The sequence below is a fragment of the Carcharhinus amblyrhynchos genome, chromosome 25, assembly GCF_965287045.1.
Source record: "Carcharhinus amblyrhynchos chromosome 25, sCarAmb.v2.hapA, whole genome shotgun sequence".
NCBI classification, from domain to species: domain Eukaryota; kingdom Metazoa; phylum Chordata; class Chondrichthyes; order Carcharhiniformes; family Carcharhinidae; genus Carcharhinus; species Carcharhinus amblyrhynchos.
This window is the reverse complement of record NC_137348.1, coordinates 35960519-35975858: the sequence shown is the minus strand read 5'-3', so window position 1 is coordinate 35975858 and position 15340 is coordinate 35960519. Positions and strand designations below refer to the sequence as shown.

General features: G+C 44.6%; 1 protein-coding gene across 3 annotated transcripts in view; it reads left to right on the top strand.

The window, feature by feature from the left end:
- The window catches only part of brinp1 (bone morphogenetic protein/retinoic acid inducible neural-specific 1), a 391976-nt gene that overhangs the window by 72829 nt on the left and 303807 nt on the right, over positions 1-15340 (top strand). Inside the window, exon 1 of one of the 3 annotated variants that reach the window (XM_080211787.1) lies at positions 1148-1229. The exons of the other annotated variants lie outside the window; for them this stretch is intronic. The gene's annotated coding sequence lies outside the window, so the exon portion shown is untranslated. Of the gene's footprint in view, positions 1-1147; positions 1230-15340 lie in introns of those variants that run through there. 3 annotated transcript variants of the gene reach the window in all.

The following is a 15340-nucleotide window of genomic DNA, read 5'->3' as shown; positions in this document are numbered from 1 at the left end:
CCACCCCCCTACGCATTTACCCCACTAATTCCCCTAACTTACACATCCTGGGACACTAAGGGGCAATGTAGCATGACCAATCTACCTAACCCGCACGTCTTTGGACTGTAGGAGGAAACTGGAGCACCTGGAGGAAACCCACGCAGACACAGGGAGAACGTGCAGACTCTACACAGACAGTCACCCTATGCCTGAATCAAACCCGGGTTCCTGGAGCTGTGAGGCAGCAAAGCTGTCCACTGTGCCACCATGCCAACCATCGTCCTTCCCAATATATTTGGGACTTAGCAAATTGGAGCTTTCCCCCACTAATAATTGGAGTTCCACCCTCATCCAGCTCACTGTAAGCAATTTATGACATATTGCAAACTTGACACAAATTTTGGGGTGGCATGGTAGCAGAGTGGTTAGCACTGCTGCTTCACAGCTCCAGGGACCTGATACCCGGCTTGGGTCACTGTCTGTGTGGAGTTTGCACATTCTTCGTGTGTGTGTGTGTGTGTGTGTGTGTGTGTGTGTGTGTGTGTGTGTGTGTCCTCTGGGTGTGTCAGTTTCCTCCCACAGCCCAAAGATGTGCAGGTTAGGTTGATTGGCCATGCTAAAATTGTCCCTTAGTGTCCTGAGATGCGTAGGTTAGAGGGATTAGTGAGTAAAAGATATGAAGGGATATGGGGATAGGGCCTGGGTGGGATTGTGCTTGGTACAAACTCGATGGGCTGAATGGCCTCTTTCTATGATTTCTGTGACTTAGACTCAGCCTCATATTAATTATTTCCACACTCTTTTGGTCTTTCTGTTCCTTCATAAATCGACTCCTCCAATCGTGCTAGTTTTTCCGTGTCAGGTTATTTAAGGTCCATTTTAGAAATCCAGAAATAATTCTTCCCGTCGTTAGTCACCCTCACCCAGAATGTTTGTATTGCTGTAAAATGTAAAGGACGCATGAGTACAGGCATGTTGTCGGTGCTTGTTGAAACTGGCTTGCAACAGTGGTTACGTTCACTGTACTGGCCCAGTATCGCTAGCCTCCTCCCCCCTCCTCTCCAACTTGATCAAGATGTTGTTGGCCTGTCAGGTTTGCCATGACGACTGGAGCAACACTGCAGGAGGGAGGCTGGTGTTCGAGTCGGGCCTTCACTGATGAGTCAGGCAATCGATCCTTTCACAGTCACCCCGACGACTTACTGCAAGTCAGATCAAACGCCCTGAGTGGAAGATCACCAAGTGAGGTTTGTACGCAACACGTCTAATTTGTGCACCTCTCCCTCCCAAATGTTGTCAGGCATTTGAAAAGTGTATCTTCCAGATTGGGAGTTAGTCGCATTCAGCAGTTACCGCTGAGGCCAAGCTGTTAAAACATGTACTTGGCTGAGTGAGAGTCTGACTTGCCCCTGGGCACCCAGCAAAAACGCTGTACTCGCTGTGCTAATGGCATCTACCAGGTTGAATGTGATCAGAGGAGGCATTAGTGCGGCTTTTCATGGCGGTGTTCCACTGGGACTGTTAGCCAATGAACCTGGAGCCCAAGCAGAAATCCCATTCACAAGTTCAGCAATGGGATTTTGCTTCAATAAAGTTGCAATAACGTTTGTCTAAGTGGAATTATTGCTGCAGGAATAACCAAGCTATGTGAGTTCATCATTAGCGCGCCTTGAGATGAGGGTTTTTACAACCCAATCTGCTTTCAGTGCCTTGAGCAGCCTCATTAGACATCTGGCATTGTCTCGTCTTCTCCTTATCCAAGAGACCTCAGAATATGAAGAGGGAAGTTCCAGAACCCCTCAGTTATCCTCCACCTCCTTCATCTGTCTCTCCATTCATACACTCCATCAGGATTGGACTCGGGCACAATTGGCTGGGTAGGTAGTTTCCGGGAGAAATGGGCTTTCAAGTTTTGTGCTCGATAGTTCATCCCCCTTCCAGTGGCTTAATCTCCAGCAAGATTCAAGAGTCTTCAAAGCGACTGTGATTTCACGGCAGGATGATGTGTATTTTTCCAGAGCATGGTGATCAATTATCAAATGATTTCTGGTCACTAACTCTACTGCTACAGATATCCTTTTTACCTAGTTTGTTATCTTGGCTTTGTCTCATCCTGCCCTGACTCTTTGAGCGACATTGTTTGCTCCAGGTGCCAAAGAGCCCGTGAGGTATCCAAGATGGCCTCTTAAGCTAAAACGTTACTTCAATCCACATTTCACCCAAGACACCATTTTAGTCAGGAAGTTGAAGCTTGCACTCGACATGGCCAATTGTTTAGAGTCTGATTGTCACTTAACTTGCTTGTTGGCGCTCCTTTCAGATGCTGCATGTTTTTTTTTCTATTGAGTATATTTAAGGGAGAGATAGATAGATTCTTGATGGGTAAGGGGATCAAAGGTTATGGGGAAATGGCAGGAGAATGGGGTTGAGAAATCTTTCAGCCATGATTGAATGGTGGGCTGACTGGTCTGATTCCACTCCTATGTCTTCAGATTTTATGGTCTAATATCCAGACCAACACAGCCAAGCACAACCCTCTCCTGAACCATTTTCCTCACAAGTGCATTTTTCCAGCCAGGATCAATGGATTGTGATGAAGAGATTGAATGCTGACTGATTCATCTGCCTCCTGTATGGTGGATCATTGCAGCACAGCGACAGCAAGCTCACTTGAGATTCATGACCTTAGCACAAAGCAGAAATTAAACCAGGGAACTTGGTCTCTATGGACTCTGTGGGACATCGGGTAATGCATTTACTGACTGAATCATTGATGTAGTCCTAATTAATTCTTCAAAAGCAAACAAAACTTCAACTTTTATGGTCTAGTGCAACTCAATCATTCCCTTTTTAGTGGAGTTTTCAGAGTTGTCTCATGATTTGAGAGGCTGGTCTTCAAATAAAAAGAGCTTCATGAGGTAAGAACAGCCTTATAATTGAAAAGCTGACGAGTTAATCATTGCTTTTCTTGAAGTCAAACCCCATCCCCAGCCCGTCTGGAATCTGCCCAATTTCATTCCCCTGGAGGGTGGAGGAAGAGGTAATGATCACCTCTCTTGTAGGAGGCCCACCCTCAATATCAGATCCAAACTCTCCCTGGCTGTGCTGCCATCATAATCATGACTAAATAAATTTCCAATAAACAATTTAAATATGTTAAAATATTTATTGGCAATTTACATTGATGTGCAATGAGTGATGTAAGGATTTCTTAAATCTAGCAGTGCTTTGATCTTGTTCATGCTATTAGCATAACTCCAGGATACATGATTTTTATCCCCCCTGTTGGACTATTTAAATGTATCTGCGGTAGGCTAGACTATGAGCCAGTGAATGGATTAGTCATTAATTTAGGCTTATACTTTAATAATGCTTCTAACTTCTCCTTTTCAATTCTGATGACATTCTGCAGTAGCGAGCAATATCAATCAAGCCTTCACCACATGGAATGTTCCTTCTTGGGGATCCTATTTTTCAATCTTCCAAAGGCTTTCGCTTACTCAGTTGGTAGCGTACGTCGCACCTGAAAGTCAAAGTTCATGGCTTCAGGCCAATTTCATTTTTAAATTTTCTAACTTTTTTATTCCATCCGACAAATCAAATTCAAATGGAATCCAACTCATAGTCCGTACGGGAAGGAAGTTGTTATTGTACCCCAGGCTTTGGACCCCACTCTGGGCTTGATCTGACACTTCATCTGAGCCAAAAGGCTTCATAAGAACATAAGAACATAAGAAATAGGAGCAGGAGTAGGCCATCCAGCCCTTCGAGCCTGCCCTGCCATTCAATAAGATCATGGCTGATCTGTCGCTGCTCAGTTCCACTTTCCCGCCCTCTCCCCATAACCCTTAATCCCCTCTCCTATCAAAAACCCATCAACCCGCGTCTTAAAAATATTTAGCGAGGCAGCCTCCACCACTTCAACGGGCAGAGAATTCCAGAGATTCACCACCCTTTGAGTGAAGAAGTTCCTCCTCAACTCCGTTCTAAACCGCCCCCCTTTTATCTTGAGGCTGTGCCCCCTAGTCCTACTGTCTTTTTTTTCATCAATGCCAGGCAAGCCCAAATCCATTCCTTGCTTGGACATCAACATAGGATATTAGCTGGCACTCCATGGGGCTGAGTACACCCTTTTTGGATGCATTTTACAGCCTTTATTCAGGACCTTCATTGAATTTGATTTGATTTATTATTATCATGTGTATTAGTATACAGTGAAAAGTATTGTTTCTTGCGTGCCATACAGGGCATACCGTTCGTAGAGAAAGGTACAAGACAGTGCAGAATGTAGTGTTACAGTCATAACTAGGGAAAGGTTACCTTAATGAAAGATCGATCCATTCAAGAGTCTGATGGCAGCAGGGAAGAAGCTGTTCTTGACTCGGTTGGCACGTGACCTCGGACTTTAGACTTTTGTATAACGTTGCAGCAATATATTAAAGAAAATTGTTCCCCTGCTGCAATCTTAACTTAAAAATGATAATTGAAATCAAACCATGAAGGATTCTGAAAACGACAGTGGTCTTCTTCACTGGCTGTAAAGTGGCCGGAGGCATTAATCTTCCCAATTAAGTGCATATACAAGATGTGAGAATACTCTCTGAAGTACAAAGAGTCCTCTTGGTTTTCTCGCTAACATTTCTCCCTCAAGAGACACCGCAAAAAATAAATCAGTTTGGCTGTTTCTGCAGTCCAGCTGGACACCAGTTGACTGCCATCTCCGTTACAAGTGCAACATGAAATAATCCATTGAATCATAGAACCCTACAGTGCAGAAGGTGGCCCTTCGGCCCATCGAGTCTGCACCGGACACAATCCCACCCAGGCCCTACCCCCATTTCCCTACATATTATACCCACTAATCCCTCTAACCTACACATCCCTGGACACAAAGGGGCAATTTCTTTGCATGGCCAATCAACCTAACCCGCACGTCTTTGGACTGTGGGAGGAAGCCGGAGCACCCGGAGGAAACCCACGCAGACACGAGGAGAATGTGCAAACTCCACACAGATAGTGACCCGAGCCGTGAATCGAACCCATTGAATAAAATGTTTTGGGGATGTAAAACCCATGACCAACACATATCTGAACCCACATACATTTAAAAATAATGTGATGTGGGCTTCACTTGTTGCCTATCCCTCATCACTACAATTGAGTGTTTTACTAAACAATTTTAGAGGGTAGTTAAGAGCCAACCACAGTGTTGTGAGGCTGGAGTCACATTTAGGCCAGGCCAGACCAGACAACACAGCAAATTTCCTTCCCTGAAAGCAGCATTCGTCAACCAGATGTGTTTTTCAAATGATTGGTAATTACTGAGACAAGCCTTCACTTCCACATAGAAACTAGAAGCAGGAGGAGGCCATTCAGCCCCTTGAAGCTGTTCTGCCATTCATTTTAATCATGGCTGATCACTGAATTCAATATCCTGATCCACCCCCACCCCTCGCCGGCCATATCCCCTGAACCCCAAGAGCGATATCTAATTACAACTTGGAATCAGACATTTTGGCCTCAACTACTTTCTTGTGGTAGTGAATTCCACACCCTGTGGGGGAAGACATTTCTCCTTGCCTCAGTTCTAAAAGATTTACCCCTTATCCTCAAACTATGACCCCTAGTTCTGGACTCCCCCACCATTGGGAACATTTTTTTTCTGAATCTACCCTGTCTAACCCTATTAGAATTTTGTAAGTTTCTCTGAGATCTTCTCTTACTCTTCTAAACTCCAGTGAATATAGTCCTAATCGACTTAGTCTCTCCTCATATAACAGACCTGTCATCACAGGAATCAGCTTGGTAAACCTTCGCTGTACTCCCTCTATAGCAAGGACATCCTCCTTCAGATAAGGACACCAAAACTGCTCACAATACTCCAGGTATGGCCTTGCCAACGCCCTATACAATTGCAGCAAAATATCCCTATCCCTATACTTAAATCTTTTCACTATGAAGGCCAACATACCATTTGCCTTTTTTATTGCTTGCTTACTTGCACGCATACTTTCAGCGACTGATGCACAAGGACACAAGGTCTTGCTGAGTATCCACCTCTCTCAATTTACATCCATTCAAATAATAATGTCTTCCTACTATTGCCACCAAAGTGGATAACCTCAAACTTATGCACATTATGCTGCATCCACTACACATATGCCCAAACACTCAGCATGTCCCAATCACACTGAAGCATTTCTGCATCCTCCTCACAGCTCATCCTTCCACCCAACTTTGTATTTGGAGATAATACATTCAGTTTCCTCTTCCAGATCATTAATATATAACGTGAACAGTTGGGGTCCGAGCACAGATCCCTGTGGAATCTCACTAGTAAACTGACTGCCAGTCAGAAAAGAACCCATTTAGAAAATAATTGAATTTAATCTCCATGAGATACCACACTGGGATTTGAACCCATGTTACCCAGAATATCAACCTGGGCCTCTAGGTTATAAGTTCAACAATACTACACTACCATCCTCCATTGGCTTGTGTTTGTTGTTCTCAGTTAGTCTCTTCCCAATCTAGGAAGGGAATAATCAGCCAAAGTACCAGTACATGATGTGACCAAAGATCCCTGTTTGTTTTTCTTCTGGAATAGGAATCAGTTCTGTAAGAACTGTCCTTTATTTTTATATTTGCACTATTTGTATATGTTTGGTTTTGTTCTTCCAACGATTCATCCACACTTTCCTTTCACGTTTTGCTTGAGTTCACACCGCCCCTTCAAGTCAGTCCTGAGCCATGATATGAAATAGATCAAGATCAGCCCAGTGGCTGATCTATTTCAGTGCGACAGTAAAGGGTGAACAATCCTGAAGTTTTCATCCTTCTAACCCTGGAGATAAAGTAAGAAGTCTTACGATGCCAGGTTAAAGTCCAACAGGTTTATTTGGAATCACAAGCTTTTGGAGCGCTGCTCCTTCATCAGGTGGGTAATGAAATGATGAGTGATGACTCACCTGATGAAGGCTAAAAGCTCGTGAATCCAAATAAACCTGTTGGACTTTAACCTGGTATTGTGAGACTTCTGAGTGTGCCCACCCCAGTCCAATGCCGGCATCTCCACATCAGTGGCGATCAAGGTAGAAATGACCTGATCTATTTTCACATCACTGTATTGCTACTCATTTGGAACTCTTTAGTTGAATTAGATTCAGTAAGCCTTTATATCTGCCTAATTCATCCTTCTGAAGCAATGGTTGATGATGGGAGCAATTACACATCACCTACATCCAATTACATCCTGTGTTGGGAACTTCTCAAATGGCGAGCTCACCACAGTTCTCTTGGATATTGGGAACTGTTGGTTAGTGAGCAAAAGCTTGTTGATTTTAATTTGCTGCCTGCATCAAAATTGAGAACAGCAGGGGGGATCCAATAGGTTATAGAGCCGTGGGAAATTGGCTAGACGTCTGCAACCAGGTCTTAAAAGATTTTGCTTGAGCTCACATCACCCCCTTCAAGTCAGTCCTGAGCCAGGATATGAAGTGGATCAAGGTCAGCCCAATCTATTGCCGCATGCTTTTCATTTATACTGATGCTGATTTCCCCGGAATATAACCGGAGGCAGCCAGTGGGACGGCAGTGATTTAAGGGGATGCTCAGCCTCTGGTATACATTGCAACTGTAGCACCAGAGGGCAAGTCTGTGGGCACCTTTAATGAGAACAGCCAACTTCACAAGGAAAGATGCAAAAATGTTCTTATTGTGGGGGTGGCAGAACAGGGAGAGATGAGCGAGGGATCTCCAAGGAGAGTCTCTATTTGAATGTTGGCATGGAGATATATTTCTAATGAACTGCTGAGTCTCAAGGGGCTGATTAAAACCGCCCATACTTCATGAAGGTTGAGGTGGGGAAATGGAAGACTTTGTAAAGGCCAATTTGTTTTAAGCAAACACCTCAACCATGTTTAATTTTTCTTCCAGAGGTAAAATCAGGGATCTACAAAATCAAAGGCTCTGAAATTGTGATTTGTGTTGCGTCTCTTGTGGAGATTATTGAAGCTGCCAAGTAGTTATTCCTTCAGGCATTTATTTCAGCAGCTAAATTCCAAGATTAGCTGCATTAGGTTTTCCAGCTTAGGAGTTTAGCAGCTTCTCGTTTTGTGTTAAGTTACTGTTCTTATTAAAACACAACAACTGCTCCGCAAGCCAAGGACGTGCAATGTCTGAGTTGCGGCGTTACTTTCTTCCAAAAGTACTAACTTGCACATCAGTACAACCTTGTGCAATTAGAGAGCCTATTCTCCGCAGCAAATGGTGGCACGGTGGTTAGCACTGCTGCCTCACAGCTCCAGTGACCTGGGTTCGATTCCCGGGTGGGGTCACTGTCTGTGCAGAATCTGCATGCCCTCCTTCTGTCTGCATGGGTTTCCTCCAGGTGCTCCGGTTTCCTCCCACCGTCCAGAGATGTGTGGGTTAGGTGCAGTGGCCATGCTAAATAGGGAGTGGAATAGCTTGATTTTGGGTTCGGACGTAGTTTGGCACAACATTGAGAGCCAAAGGGCCTGTACCGTTCTATGTTCTATGTTCTAAATTGCCCCGTAGTGTCATAGGATGGCTAGGTTGGAGGGATTGGGGTAAAAAGGTGGGGTTATGGGGATAGGGTCAAGATGGGATTGTTGTAGGTGCAGACTCGATGGGCCAATTGATCTGTTTCTGTGATTCTATGAAATGCTTGCATGTCGAAAGCACCATTGTTGCAATGCTTAGCATTGTGGGTGGTGGCACAGTGGTTAGTATTGCTGCCTCACCATAGCAGAGACCCAGGTTTGATTCCAGCCTTGAGTGACTGTCTGTATGGAGTTTGCACGTTCTTCTTGTATCTGCCTGGGTTTCCTCGCACTGTCCAAAGACGCGCAAGTTAGAGTGATTGGCCATGATAGGTTGCCCCTTAGTGTCAGGCGAAGTTACAAGGTAAATAGATGAAGTTAAGGGGATCGGGTCTGGGTGGGATTGTACGCAATGCAGGCTCAATGGCCTAAATGGCCTGTCCTGCACTGTGACGGTTCCATGATTCCATAATGGTCAGTCAAAAAAGGCAGAGGAGGTGAGGGAGCAATTGATTATCACATGGGAATTTTGTGGAACGATTTAATGACTGTAAACTGAGCTCTGTGCCTTGCATGTTAAAAGATAAATCTTTATGCTGAGTAATGGTTTGGAACTCTGAAGACTGTTCGGCTCCATCCTAACTTGCTGTAGAACAACAACAACCACTTTTATTTCTGTAGTGCCTTTTAACTCCATAAAACGTACAAAGGTGCTTCGCCAACAGCTAACATTAAGCCAGGTGGGCTAAGTGAATAAATACTTGGTCAAAGTTCATAGTTTTAAGGAACATGTTCAATAAAATGGAAGGAATTCAGCACTTAGATGAAATCATGGTGTGTTGTGATGACCTTTGACCTGAGAGCAATACAGTGAGGAAGATTTGTCATTTCTTGTAATGCCTAGGGAATCAAGAATCATTTTTAAAGCATGTTTTAAAATTACTTTTCAATTTTGCATCATTTACGAAGGAATCAATTGTAATTTTTTTGGATTATGAGAAATACTAGTCAACGTGACTTGGTGACGTGACCCTTGACCTGGAAGCAGTACTAACAGGAAAGAGTGTAACATAGAAAGAAGTTATTATGTGATTGGCAGACACAGAGGAAAGCTGCAGACAGAGAGGAGAGCTATAAGCAAAGGAGCTGGAGGGTGAAGATAGGGTTTTCCCAAGGTGGATGGAGTGAGTGATTGGTGGGATCTTCTGGTTCCACCAAATTCAATGGTCTTTTGCATGGCTCTCCTGTTACACAGCCAGGGGACCTGGCAAGGAGATTGGCTTCAGCAGCACTGAGAGGTCACACTGATGGGAAGGGCTGGAAAATCCCTTCCAAAGGAAAAGCAGACAGAGATAGGAAGAGGAATACAGAAAATTGCTGTGAGGAGAATAAGTGAATCACTCTCAGGAAAAGGTCAGTTTTTCCATCGGTAGAAATGGAGACAGGGGCTCTTAGGGGCGGTGTATGAGCTGACAAAAATCATATAAAACCGAGAAAGCTGTGTGAACAGCTTGGAGATGTGAAAGAGCTGTGAGTTTTCCCAGAGGTGTTCGAATCATAAGCTGGGGGATTGTAACAGCACAGCGGCAAAATGGTTAGCATTTCTGCACCTGGGACCCAAGTTCGATCCCCGGCCTTGGGTCACTGTCTGTGTCAAATCTGCACTTTCTCTCTGTGCCTACATGGGTTTCCTCCGGGTGCTCCGGTTTCCTCCCACAGTCCAACAGATGTGCTGGTTAGACGCATTGGCCACGTTAAAATCTTCCTCAGTGTATCTGAACAGGTGCTGAAGTGTGGTGACTGGGGGATTTTCACAGTAACTTCATTGCAGTGTTAATGTAAGCCTATTTGTAACATTAATAAATAAAATTTTTAAAAATTCTGGAAAGCGACAACCTCCACACTGTCTTGGCACAAGGGAGCGGGGATTCAGTCAAGTGTGCCATGTTGATGATAATCATATGGGTGGCATGGCGGCACAGTGGTTAGCGTTGCTGCCACACAGCACCAGGGACCCAGGTTCAGTTCTGCCCTTGGATCACGGTGTGGAGTCTGCACGTTTCCCCCGTGTATGTGTGGGTTTCCTCTGGGTCCTCCAGTTTTCACCCACAATCCAACCATGTGTGGGTTAGGTGGATTGGCCATGCTAAATTGCCCTTAGTGTCAAGGGGACTCGCTAGGGTAAATGCGCTGGGTTATGGGGATAGGGCCTTGGTGGGATTGAGGTTGTTGCAGACTTGATGGGCCAAATGGCCTCCTTCTGCACTGTAGGATTCTATGAATCCATACTTGCAAAACCCAAAGGTGAAACATACTGTTGGATAGGTCTCTTGACTTATCCAACTTAACCGCTTGTTTTCATGTAAGATGTATCTTTGTTATATCAACTATTTTAGTTGAAATTTACCCTTTCATTTGAAGTATAATTTGCCTGTCAATTCATGTTAAATTTACATTGGTTCTGATTTGTGTTAAACTAAAAGTTACAGAAAGTGAAACCTTGGTGTTTATTTCTTCATTTGGGATTAATTCATTAAATGTGGCTATTTTGTTTCTAGTTTTCCTTTTGGCATCAGAACACTACTGGTGTTTGAGCAATTCAAATTGTTACTCCTCAGCAACTTTCATGGGGCCAGACGAGCTTTCCAAAGAGTAGGGGATCGCACCCTACTGCAGCCAAAGGGTTCATTGCTTCCAGACAGTGTACTATGAGCCATGGAAATGCCATGACCTGGCATAGGGAGGTGCATGAGTTGTTGCGTGGGTTATTGGGGGCATACTTTGCTATAGGGGGCATGACAGGTCATAGGTGGCAACAAGGGCTGGATTGTCATTGTGCAAGTGAAGGGACAAGGGCAGACTGGAGTCAGGCATGTTGAGAGCATAAATTATCACGGGGGGCATGAGCGGACATAGGGGAGGTGCATGGCATACCTTGACATGGGGAGGCATGAGGAGCCATAGGACAGTTTGGGAGTACATGAGATGGCATAGGTTAGCCATAGGGAGGGGGTGTGATAGGTGTGGGCTGGAGGGTCTCTTTGTTTTCATTTTCACTCGGACACTGTCCCTCAGCACCAGTCCCTGTGGCTGCCTCTGAATGTATTCCTGGATCGACTAGCCTGACTCCAGTCTGCACTTGCCCCTTCACCCACACAATGACAATCCTGTCCTCGTTGGCACTTTCCCCTCAGGACAGTGATCTGAGCTGTTCCCGTCCTTGAGGACGGAAATCCAGGCCTCTGTGCCTACTCGATCAAGACCTTTTACAATTTTGAAGAGTGATGTGAGGTCACCCTGCCCTCATCTGTCTATCCATTTCCCATAGCCACAACCTCACAGTCCTAGTATCATTCTTGTAATATTTTATTTCATTTTCACCACTGCCTAAATATTCTTTTTCAACTGAGGCCTAAATACTACTCAGTATTCGAATTGTAGTCGACCCAATTTCATTACAAATTAAGGGTAACTCCTCTACTTTCCAATGCTATGGTTTTAGAAATAATTGCTCGCGTGTGGTTTGTTACGTCCTTATTGCCTATGTTGCAACATTTAATGATTTGTCTATTTGTGCTTCCAAATCCCTTTGTTTCAAAACCCAGCCTGCAGGTGCAGCAGGTGGTCAGGAAGGCGAATGGGATGCTGGCCTTCATAGCGAGGGGGATTGAATATAAAAGTAGGGAGGTCTTGCTGCAGCTGTACAGGGCACTGGTGAGGCCACAGCTGGAGTAGTGTGTGCAGTTTTGGTCGCCGCACTTATGCAAGGATATTTTGGCCTTGGACGGAGTGCAGAGGAGGTTCACTAGGCTGATTCCGGAGTTGAGGGGGTTGAACTATGAGGAGAGGCTGAATAAACTAGGCTTGTACTCGTTAGAGTTTAGAAGAATGAGGGGAGATCTCATTGAGACGTATAAGATGTTGAATGGGATGGATAGGATAGAGGTGGAGAGGCTCTTCCAGCTCAGAACGGACAGTAGGATTAGAGGGCACAGCCTCAGGATAAAGGGGGGGCGGTTTAGAACGGAGTTGAGGAGGAACTTCTTCTCTCAAAGGGTGGTGAATCTCTGGAATTCTCTGCCCGTTGAAGTGGTGGAGGCTGCCTCGCTAAATATTTTTAAGAAGCGGGTTGATGGGTTTTTGATAGGCAAGGGGATTAAGGGTTATGGGGAGAGGGCGGGAATGTGGAACTGAGACACAACAGATCAGCCATGATCTTATTGAATGGCGGGGCAGACTCGAGGAGCTAGATGGCCTACTCCTGCTCCTATTTCTTATGTTCTTATGTTCTTATGTTTCTCTCTTAGGCTGAGATAGTTAGTTATTTTCCAAGTGATATGTGAGATCCTTGCATTTCTTACCGAAGTGTAAATACCTCTAACCTGCTTAGGTTGAAGTTCATTTGCCGATTAGATGGCCATCCTCATGATGGCGTCTTGGTGGGGGGAGCAAATTGATGTCCTTAAGTGCTCGATTACAGGCCATTTCCTGCCATCGCTGGTATTTGACAGCCTGGGCACTTTGCAACATTGGAAGGCCTAACTTGTAGGTGCTGGGGAGTCAGGCCTTCTGATTTGCGCACCTTGTGGGTGCCCAGTGGCCTCCCCCAGCATGAAAGACCACCCACTCAGTAGCCCCAACCTCTGCCACCATGACCTCACCTCTTAAAAGGATGGGGATCTCTGACACCTGGCAATAAATTATTGCTGCACATAAAATTAGGTCAGGCTCCCATAACTGGCTGAGGCAGGGTTACCCTTGGTTTACTGACTGTTGAACTGGGCCACCATAGTCACCGCATCAAATCCCGACACTTACCTTTACCATTGCCACTTGTGGAAACTATTCTGGTTATTTGTGACCGTATCAGAGCGATAGGTGTTTCCTCAATGTGTCAGCCAACTAATTAAGAAAGGTGTCGCACTGAAGGGCTTACAGCGACTCCAAAAAAAGTCACGGTCTGTTTCTGAATGTTGCAGAATGGAATGAAAGTGGGAAAAAGTGGATGATCTTGTAAGTTTATATCTGCCTGCATTTTTAGTTCTGAACTTGAAGAATGTAACAGAACAACATGAACAAGGTCATTCCTGTGCCTGTGCATTTGCAAACAACAAATGCTTGCATTTGTAGAGCACTTGGTTATACCATTAAAAACTCTCAAAAGCAAATTATGAAGAAGTACTTCTGATGTGCGTTGTGCTGTAATGTAGATAAGTGTATCGCAGACATGCCATGAGTAGCAATAGTGAAGGGTCCATTGAATCCTTGCTCTTTTAGTCACTTTTTTGTGCCTTTGTTTGAGTGTGAACCACTTTGGGATGCAGTTTAGTGCTATATAAGTGCCTGTCCTATATTTAAGTGCTGCAAGTTCAAATTGTTTGAGTGCTTTGCGTCTTCCCCCATATCTCAACAATCCGTGTAATTTAGGAATTTTGTTTGCCAATAAGCCATTTCTGGAACATTCCCGTTGTGTCTGTGATTTCTCCTTGCAATCATACAGCATAGAATGAAGCTACACTTGACCATCGTGCCTTAGAAAAAATTATCCAATTAGTTTAACTCCTCTACCTTTTTGATATAACCCGCCCTGCTTTATTGCTTTTCAAGAACTTGTATATATCTAAGAACATTAGGAGCAGGAGTAGGCCATCTAGCCCTTCGAGCCTGCCCCGCCATTCAATAAGATCGTGGCTGATCTGAAGTGGATCAGTTCCACTTTCCCACTTTCTCCCCGTAACCCTTAATTCCCCTGTCTATCAGAAACCTATCTATCCGTGACTTAAATATATTCAGGGAGGTAGCCTCCACTACTTGAACGGGCAAAGAATTCCAGAGATTCACCACTTTTGAGTGAAGAAGTTCCTCCTCAACTCTGATCGAAACTGCCCCCCCCGCCCCTTATCTTGAGGCTGTGCCCCCTAGTCCTACTGTCCCTTCTAAGTGGGAAGAATCTCTCTACCTCTACCCTATCCATCCCCTTCATTATCTTATACGTCTCTATAAGATCCCCCCCTCAGCCTTCTAAACTCCAATGAATACGGACTCAGTCTATTTATCTCATTCCTGTTTAAAAGTTTCTTTTAAATTTAAAGTATATTTATTAATGTCACATTTAGGCTTACATTGCAGTGAAATTACTGCGAAAATCCCCTAGTCGCCACACTCTGGCACCTGTTTGGGTACGTTGAGGGAGAATTTATCGTGGCCAATGCAAGTTACAACTGAATCTCCTACCTAGTCAATTCGTGATACCAATTATAGCTTTGGGGGGCACATGCGATTGTCTTTTCATTTTGGATCATTTGAGGAATGGTTGGGAGTTTGTACCCAATTGTTCCCTGCTTCAGTCTCTTGAGTTTTTTCTGATATGATGGGCAGTGACCGTGAAGAACCAAAACGGCCAGCCTGCAAGTAAATCCAGTCTGCTGAGCCAAGTTCTTGTCACTGGCCCAATAGAAGACCCAGATTTCACCCTTTGGACTCAATTTTAGCTAGGAAATGTGCTTTTCACCTGTAAGAATTCATCATACAACTGAGCCTCTCCATGGTGCCTACACTTAAATCCCCACGGTCTTTGTCAAAACAAAAACCTTGGCGATTTCCCCGTGATAAGTCAAATCGTGAGCGCGAAGATAAAAGCAGAATACTGAGCATGCTGGAATCTGACATAAAAACAAAAAATGCTGCAAAATGTCAGCAGGTCTGACAACAGCTATGGAGAGGGAGAGAATAGCATCACCCTGACTCAAAATGCTGGCTCTATTCTCTCTCCACAGATGCTGTCAGACCTGCTGAGA